The sequence below is a fragment of the Choristoneura fumiferana genome, chromosome 10 (assembly GCF_025370935.1).
Source record: "Choristoneura fumiferana chromosome 10, NRCan_CFum_1, whole genome shotgun sequence".
In the NCBI taxonomy this organism is placed as follows: Eukaryota; Metazoa; Arthropoda; class Insecta; order Lepidoptera; family Tortricidae; genus Choristoneura; species Choristoneura fumiferana.
In genome coordinates this window covers 3,827,674-3,837,386 of record NC_133481.1, presented here as the reverse complement: position 1 = coordinate 3,837,386, position 9,713 = coordinate 3,827,674, and the positions used below count along the sequence as shown (strand labels likewise).

Below are 9,713 nucleotides of genomic sequence, written 5' to 3'. Positions count from 1 at the left end.
CTAGCACGCAAATAGTAGTTGCTGTCACGAAACATACGTCTCTTTCACACTAGTGAATTGGAAAGGGGTAGATGCTCCTTACCCGCGGGAAACGCACTATGCTAGGACTTTAACTGTGCGAGCGAGTGGCACGACGTATTGTCTCCCTTTCTACTCGGGTGTCATTGGCCGTTGAATGTTGCAAATACCTACTCGACTCACTCCGCGTCGGTTGTTCGGACGGGTCGGTTGTCGCCGCCGTCATCTCGCGTGTGTTGTGATCTCAAGTGTTGTGTGCGCTCCGGTGGTACACCACTCTCCTAAGTACAGGTATGACCACGAACATGCCCTAAATTGTCATCCGAACTAGTTTTAAGTGACTAAAGTATTTCCGCAAGTAATGCCGGCCGGGCCAACGCGCGAACTCGATCGATAAAGATGTTGTCTTGTCCGTGCCTTGCAGAATAGCTTTATCAGTCTTGTTATAAAATTCACGATTAGACACTCAATAAATCTTAGAAGTACTTATTCGTAAACAGAAAATTGTATGTTTTAAAAACCGTGATGAAAAACCAACTCGACTCGTGCTCAGACCACGGAATGAGCCTTCATATTCGCAGTCAAGACATTTTAGTTCCTAACTGGAACAAGTGCTAAATCAAGCTATAAACTAACTGAAATTGGACAAACTGCGACAATCAAATCGGCCACTTCGGCCAGTGGGTGGAGGAGATTGGGACTGCGGCCACAGTCCGTTCAATTTCGCAATTTATCGATTCTTAAATCGTATACCTACCTCCTGCTAAGATATGTCTAAGAATATTGTTTTAATAAAGAAACTTGTTAATAGTTTTATAATAAATCAGTGACCTGGGTAAATTAGTATTTGTACACTTGCTTACCTATGAAGGTGAATCATTCATTCAAGAAATCCTTGACAGGCCGCGTGCAGCGAAGTTCTACAAACTGTTGTGATTCAGATTATTATTAAGTATTTTTAAAGTTAAATATTTTGTGGATAAATTACATGTTATACCTATCCTTGAATAGAAATCTAAAAAATAGTTACTTTCTTTATTGAAAGAGAATTGACGATTACGTGATACCTTATCAAAGTCTTCGATGATTTGAATAAAACAATAAACAACACTCAATTATACAGTACTTTAAAATAAAAAGTTAGAAATGATGCTTCTATTTGAGCCCTGGTTGCCATAATATATTTTGTTCCTTACCACTACCCAAAAACAAAGTTCCATGCGTAAATCTAAAATTGAAATTATTCAGTACGATTTAATCAGCCACGCCTTGATAGTACGCCGGTGATTTAGATACTGGACTATAGGTATCTAACGTGACTACATAAATAAACAATCTTATTTAGAAGTCGGGCTCGCTGAACTTTCGCTACGGCGTTATAACAACTTAGATAAAATATATACCTCTACAGGCAAGTTGTGCTCTGGATATGTTTATGCTAACAAGACTAAGTCCTAGGTAGATGGGATGGACGAGATAAAGAATGGGGACTCGGGGCCTATGTTTAGAAAACCAGTCTACACTCCAGTCCAGTCTTAGCTTTGTTTTTGTATCAATTATCTTGTCTTATACCTTTTAGCGAGGATAATACTTATATAAGAGGTGTGCAGGTGGTAGAACCTTGTGCGAGGTCCGCCCGGATTGCTACCACCATCTTGATCGCTTATCCTGCCGTGAAGCAGCAGTGCTTACACTGTTGTGTTTCGGCGTGTAGAGTAGCAGCCGGTGAAATTACTGGCACTTGAGGTATCCCATCTTAGGCCTCTAGGTTGGCAACGCATCTGCAATCCCCTGGTGTTGCAGGTGTCTATGGACGGTGGTGATTTCTTACCATCAGGAGACCTTGCTCGTTTGCTATTCAGTAGAAAAAAAAACATATTTATTTATTTCGGGAACCTGGGAAACGGCTCTAACGATTTCGTTGAGATTCGCTATATGGGAGGTTTCAGGGGCGAACAATCGATCTCGCTTGGTTTCTTTCTGAGAAAACACGTGTTTTTAGTGTTTCGAGTTTGAGCCCGAACGAAACTCGGTTGCCCAGGTACTTAGAAATTCGAACTCGAAGTTCGTTCGTTCGGTCGCTCTGACACTTAAACTATTTAATACGAAAGTTTCGTGTTTCGGAGTACCCAGGTACTTAGACATTAGATCCCGTTTACTAGCGTTTCGATTTTCGATCGCTATTAGTACCTACAAAGTTTGTTGAAGAAATGAGCCACACTTTGCGGAAGGTTTTTGTAAAACGAAACAGTCGTGTGTTTGCGGTAGATACCCGCCTACTTATACATTTTCAATTTGTCATACTTTCTTGCTGATTGTAGCTTTTTCGTTATAATCGTTCGTGGAACCTTCCAAATGCGTTTTTGAGTTAGGGAGCGAATCAGTGCCGCAGTTCGCTGGCTTTCCTTATAACGATTTTTGAAATTGTAGGTACCTAATTTAATTTTTGTTTAATCTAATAAAATAAAAATGAATATTTTATTAATTTTATAAAAATAACTGACTATAAATAGCAAAACAACAACGGACCGAGTAAAGATGGAACGTGTCGATTGTAATTCGGCCGGCACGCCCACGCCCTCTTCGCGTAACGACCTTTCCCCCATTCCTGACAAACCCAAAAGCATGGGGGTGAGTGCGTTCATATAGAATGCCCTTACCCTACAGACCTACCTGTTTTTAGAGTTCCGTAGCCAAAATGGCAAAAACGGAACCCTTATAGTTTCGCCATGTGTCTGTCTGTGTTGCTCAGAGACTATCAATGCTAGAAAGCTGTAATTTTGCAAGAATATATATATGCAAGCTATGCCGCCAAAATGGTACAATGAAAAATTCAAAAACTTTTTTTTTAGAGTACCTCCCATAGACGTAAAGTGGGGTGATTTTTTTTTCTCATCTGACCTTGTAGTGCAGGGTATCGTTGGATAGGTCTTTTAAAGCCATTAGGGGGTGCCAAAACGATTTTTCGATTCAGTGATTTGTTTGCAAAATATTCAAGTTTAAAGTGCAAATTTTCTTTAAAATCGAGCGTCCCCCCTCCCTCTAAAATCTAAACCGGTGGGTGAAAAAATTTGAAAAAATTCAGGATGGTAGTAAGTATATCAAACTTACAAGGAAAACTATAACGGTTGCTTTCTTGAGAATTATTAGTAGTTTAAGCAGCCTAAAGTGTAAAATATACATAAACTTGGAATATTCCGTAGGTACAAAATACGAAATCCTTAGAAAAATATTACTTATTATTTTCGTAATGGCTACGGAACCCTGTTTCGGGAGTGTCCGACACGCTCTTGGCCGGTTTTTATAAAAAAAAAACTCCTTCCCCCGACTTCGCTCTTGTATAGGTACCTACCATTTATTCCAGTTTAATTGAAACTGAGATTATACCTACTAGGTAAATTCCCAAGAAATAGTATGGGTCCTAACTTTTATTATTAAATGAGCAATTATTTTATTTAAATATGCCATATTAAATATATTGACCCGGATAACTCACGTCTTAAATCGAGTTTAGATCGACATGTTTCGGGCTAATCCGTAGCCCTTCGTCTTCGGAGCAACGCGACTCGGCGGCTGCTGCAACACGCGCACTGCGCGCCGCCGCTCTGCTCGCGCGACTACCCGACGAAACTGACACCGGCACACAACTACCCGCGTTTTCATCAACATTTTCATTACAACTGTGAAATGTAGGGTAGCCACAAAACACTAACAACATCGCTCTGCTAATTAGCTCTGCAATGGATTATTGAAAAAATATTTTTATTTGGTCAGTGAATTTTGGAGTGATGACTGATGGATGATGGCTCTAGTATTATTTTATTTTGCAAGCCGGATACGGCAGAACATGATGCACTAAGTTTATTTTTAAGACCAATAGGTATTTAATAGTAACACATGTTCGGCAATAAATTATTTTTTATTTCATTTTGGGTCTGGAAATGATCTGTCACTCTTCTAAAAAAATCATAAATACCTAGTAAGTTACCTAATAAAATGTTTAGTTTATGGTGGCGTCTAGCTGAAATACATACAGGAATTAGTAATAAATAACCTTGTAATAACCCAAAGACATCCAGGAAAGCTCGGTCATCTGCATTCCGACCGCCGAATTAATTCGAATGTAAGTAGTTTGAATAAACTTCTTGTAACTGCAATAAAAATGCACTCAAACCACAATCGAACTGCAATTTGCTTATCGGAACAGACGATCTGAATAATAATATCCTAACTTGGAAATTAAATTGAGTGTTTGGTTAGAATTAATTGTGGAATATACTTAAGTTAACAACCGGCTAAGTGGAAGTCGGACTCGCACACCGAGGGTTCCGTACAAATTTGTAGGTTACCTATCCAGTATTAGCAGAGAACCTCTACTAATCAAAATGTTCATATTGAAGGGTCCTTTTAGATGGTTATTGACATATACAGACAGACATAAAAAACTGGAAAATTGTGAGTCGGACTCGCGCATTAGACAAAAAAAAACATGTTTCAGTATTTGTAGTTATAGCGGCAACAGAAACACATATCTGTGAAAATTTCAACTGTCTAGCTATCACGGTTCATGAGATACAGCCTGGTGACAGACGGACAGACAGACGGACGGACGGCCGGACAGCGGAGTCTTAGTAATAGGGTCCCGTTTTTACCCTTTGGGTACGGAACCCTAAACATTAAGATGTCCAGGCTGTTCTTATTGGTTGTGCCATAAAAAGAGAGCTACCTTGGTACAATCACCAGCATTAATATCTGCCACAGCGGAGCGTGCAACAATATCTGACACGTCCTTCCGGCCCTAGAAATAGAATTGTATCAGATATTTATGCAGGCTTGTTGGGTCAGATATTGGTGCTGGTGACTGTACCTACCAAATTTTCAAAGGCCGCGGATAGGGCGCGGGGTTTTCAGGCGGCAGCGTTTCCTCGTTGAATAGTTATGTTAATTCTTTGAAAGAGATAGCTGCTAGCCCTTTGGTCTCCAGATGTGTCAAGCCAAGACCCTGGTATTTTGCTGATTTCTTGTTTTTAGGGTTCCGTACCTCGAAAGGAAAAAACGGAACCGCCTTATAGGATCACTTTGTTGTCAGTCCGTCCGTCTGTCAAGACCCTTTTTCTCAGGAACGCGTCAAGCTGAAATTTATATCAAATACTCAGGTCTACTGTCCCTTGGAGCTGTGAAAAAATTAAAACTTCTAAGCCAACACAATCGAAAGATACAGCCGTTTATGACGCAAATTTCAAAAGCAAGGGAATCAAAACCTACAGGGTAGCTACTTCCCGTGAACTCAGAATCTGGAAATTTGTTACGAAGCAACGTCTTATAGCACAGATAAAGGAAAAATTGCACAAACCGTAAATTTTTAGTTACATCATATAATAAAAATATTTATACGGAACCCTCGGTGCGCGAGTCCGACTCGCACTTGGCCGGTTTTTATCTATGAATTTAGTTTAATCCCGGAGTATCAGTTCATCTGCTCTGGGTAAAGGCTAGTAGCAATATAATTAATCATTGTATCAGCCCTAGGACGTCCATTGTTCAACGTAGGACTGATGCCCCATAGACCTCAAGTTGCTTCGCTTTTAAGCGGCCTGCATCCACCGAGAACCCACGGCTTTAACCAGTTTAATAATATAATTACGAAAGCTCAAAAGGAAGCACGATAATCTTTTTCTTTGTGCCTTTACGGCGAGGCAATCCCAAACAGATGGCAGGCTCGTCTTGCCCGGAGCAGGTGCAAGACGTCCTAAAAGCGGTTTTTGTTCAGGTTCGCAGGTAGACGACCCAAGTTTACTTCGATTTACTAAATCAGCTGCTGTTTTTTTGTTGAAAGAACCTGTCAAATGCGAGTCGGACACACGCGTTCTATGCCAATTTAAAGTATAATAAATAAGGTATAATGTATGGATAAGGTATGGATTCGATTTATAGCATTCAAACATGGCGGATTTAGACAATATCCAATTTTGCTATTTCCGTTTCTTTGGCTAGTTGAAGTATAATTTTGATAGTGTTTTATGCGGCGATTAACCTTAACAGTGGACAGTGATCACAAAATTCCATATTGCTCTGTGTCTGACATTTTTTAATGCGCAAGTTGTCTCCACGTGGTTTCTGGAATTTTACTATCAAGTTGAAAAAACTACAATCACCGTACAACGTCCCTCTCAAAGAGAGTTCTTTGACACTGGTGAAATTGTCCTATTAATTAGGACAGAAAAGCCATATTTTAAAAGAGAAGAAGAAGAAGGTATTCTATTTTTACCTTGCTTCTTCCAAAAAAAAGTAACTACCTAAGTTTGTATTTATCAGTAGGTATTTATATGAGAAAAAAATGACTGTATATGCTGATTAGTGATTTTGAGCCTTCTTAGTTTCCTTTCCCTAGTTCTTGCCTTTAATAACTCAATGTTAACAGTATATAGGTATTATAAATGTTATTCTGAGGAGAGTTGGTAAGAAGATATGAAAGATTTCTTCAAACAAACGCTTAACATATTTTCTTACAAGGGTGAAGCATTGGCTGTTAGCTTAGATGTAGCGAAGGCCTTTGATCGGGTTTGGCACAAAGCACTCCTTTCAAAACTTCCGTCTTTTGGGCTTCCCGAGAAATTATGCGGTTGGATCGGCAGCTTCCTAACGGACAGAAGCATAAAGGTCGTAGTTGACGGCGCATGCTCTCACAGCAAAACTCTGGAATGAGCTATCGCCTGCGGTATTCCCGGACCGCTATGACCTTCAAGTTTTCAAGAAAAGAGCGTACTCCTACCTTAAAGGCCGGCAACGCACTTGTGACTCTTCTGGTGTTGCAGGTGTCCATGGGCGACGGTAATCGCTTACCATCAGGCGATCCGCCTGCTCGTTTGCCCCCTATACCATAAAAAAAAAGGTAGGTACGTTTTCACTCAAATGGTACGCGCTCATACGTTATACATAGCACAGCACATTCGTGCTAGTGACTCCTATAAGCGCACAGATATTGATCTGACACAGCAATTACGAGTATTGCATAAATATCTGATACGACATCACTATTTGTAGGGCGGGTAGGATGTCAGATATTTTTGCACGCTCCGCTGCGGCAGACAGTAGGTAATGCAGATGACTGCACATTTCAAGAAGCTGTACGTACCTACCTTTGATCGCACAAGCTTAGAAACTTATTTTTTTCTCCGGTCAATGGATCATCATGTCAGCCGAAAGACTCACTGCTGGACATAGGCCTCCCCTAAGGCTCTCCACTCAGACCGGTCTCGTGCTTTCCGCATCCACCGCGATCCCTCGATCCTAACCAGGTCGTCGCTCCATCTTGTTGGAGGCCTAAACGATAGCTCGTCTCCCGGTCCGCGGACGATATTCGAGAACCTTCTTACCCCATTGCATCGGCTAACAGCCCCGCGAGCATTGTGCCCCGCCCACTGCCACTTCAGTTTCGCAATTCTTCGGGCTATGTCGGTAACCTTAGTTCTGATTCTATCCCGCAGAGGAACGCCGAGCTTTTTAGAATTTTTCGCTTACATCCTTGCTGTCTTCGTAAGGCAGAACATATTATAGATACAAGGAATACTGTTTGGTTAAGAAAACATATTGTTTTTGGGTGAGGAAAAGACAACAGACCTTTTCGCAATTACACGATGTTTAATTTTCGCTGATATACATCTTCATACGGTTCCAGCCTCGTACGTGTCATTTTCTCCTGTACTGTCGATCTGTGTTAAAATCTGAATCGCCCTTTACAACAGGGTTGTGTTTATTATTTATGAATGCGTCGTTCGATGCGCGTAAATATAACTATACTATAGCGTACCTGTCCATTACATGTCATAAATGTCACAAACAGAATACAATGCGTGATGGCTTTGTCAAGGAACCATACCTATAACAGAAAAATGTATACCTACATATTAGTATAGCTTTCCGTAACCATTAGGTACAGTTACCAGCATCAATATCTGACACAACAAAGCGTGTGTATAAATATCTGATACGACTCTACTTCTAGGGAAGGTAGGACGTGTCAGATATTTTTGCACGCTCCGCTGTGGCAGAACAGATATTAATGCAGGTGACTGTACCAGGGTGGAACCCATTCACAGACAATTTTCTTTGGCAGATGTAGAGTAGAATGCCAACAGGACATCTGCAGGTTCTGCAGCGAAGAAATTCTACTCTTGTACATGCTTATTTATCTTCGACTGTACAGTACACTAACAAACTTTCGTATTTACAATATTAGAAGGATAATCCATTCATGTGTCCTTTATAACAAACAACTCATACTTAGTAAATAACTAACGATTGTTATATCTATGGAGATTTAACGTACCTACCTATAGATACTGTGTATGGAAAACTAGCAAACGCTGCAACGGATAAAGCCGCATTTTTTTTATATAAGAGGAGGAAAACGAGCATGCGGGTCACCTAATGGGAAGCAATCACCGCCGCCCATGGACACCAGTCAACACGAGGGGTATCACAGTGCGTTGGTGAGTTAATACCAAAAGAGCAACGCGACGCGGCTGTCTACCGAGATGTAAATAAAACTTCTATTCACAAGATTCTAGCGTAGACAGGGGGTGAGGTGGGGTGGTATGAACGGTATGAGCCGTCGCTTCCTCTTGGGTCCAGACGGCCTGCCGAGTCGATATCAAGCGATGGTTGCCCCCCCCCCCTCACGGAGGTGGCTAAGTTTTCCGCATCTTTACAAAATTCTTTAAGTATTACGTAGATATACTGTGTTTGAGCATAATCCTTGTTGATCCTAGCTTTGATATAATGTAAAAAATTGGACAAGTGTGAGTTGGTTTCGTACACGAAGGGTTCCGTACTACACTGTAATGAAAGAAAATGTGTCTTGGTTTGAGAACCCCATTTTATTTATAATTTTACAACTTTATTCCTCCGATAGTACAGTCGAGTTCATAAACTTGTGAGCAAAAATTTTATCAAAAATATCTGAACCCGCTTCTACGCTGTTAACAATAGAGTCGTGTTCAGATATTTTTGATCAAATTTTTGCTCACAAGTTTATGAACTCGAATGTACCTACCAACTCTTACAAGCTATTGGGTGTGGTTACTGGTTGGTTATACCACAACTATAAGAACGAAGCGAATATAATATGCACTTACTGCCGAGAGTTAAGCTCCTCATAACATAACTAATAATTTGTTATCTCATTCCTTTATAAACGGTTCAACGTAAACAGGAACGCATCTCCCTGGATAATGGAAGCCCAAAAATAACCTTCCGTCGTCGGCGCAGTCACTCCTGCGCAGCGCGAGTTTTATTAGTTAGCCGCAATTTTATAGGGGTGTAGTATAAATAGAATTTAAGCTTAACGCCTCATTTGTCGAAATCGGTTGATGGTTTGGCCCTGCCATTTTGACGCTTGACTGTGTGTTCGTCTACTGAACTGGGGAGCTATTACAAAATTCGAAAATCGAAGTTAGTGTCGTGCTGTCCCTCTCACTCTCGTATTAAAATTAATATTAGGGTCAGCGTGACGGCAAGATACGAAGTTCGAATTTTGCACTTTGTAGTATAGGGCCTGATTAAAAAGGAACACAAATAGCGATAAAGCTGGTAGTAGAATGCAGGCTTGCTAAACAAGACAATAATGGCCGATTTCCGTGTTAGCAAGGTTTTGCATAATTTTAATTTGCCTTAAGTACCTAGTCCCAATTCTT

At 40.6% G+C, this 9,713-nt stretch overlaps 1 protein-coding gene across 50 annotated transcripts in view; it reads left to right on the top strand.

Moving 5' to 3' along the window:
- Positions 1 to 194: 194 nt before the first annotated feature.
- The window catches only part of Dscam1 (Down syndrome cell adhesion molecule 1), a gene marked incomplete in the record, with an annotated part of 80,655 nt that continues 71,136 nt past the window's right edge, over positions 195 to 9,713 (top strand). For all 50 annotated transcript variants that reach the window (XM_074093076.1, XM_074093126.1, XM_074093092.1 and 47 more), the window contains 1 exon segment: positions 195 to 309.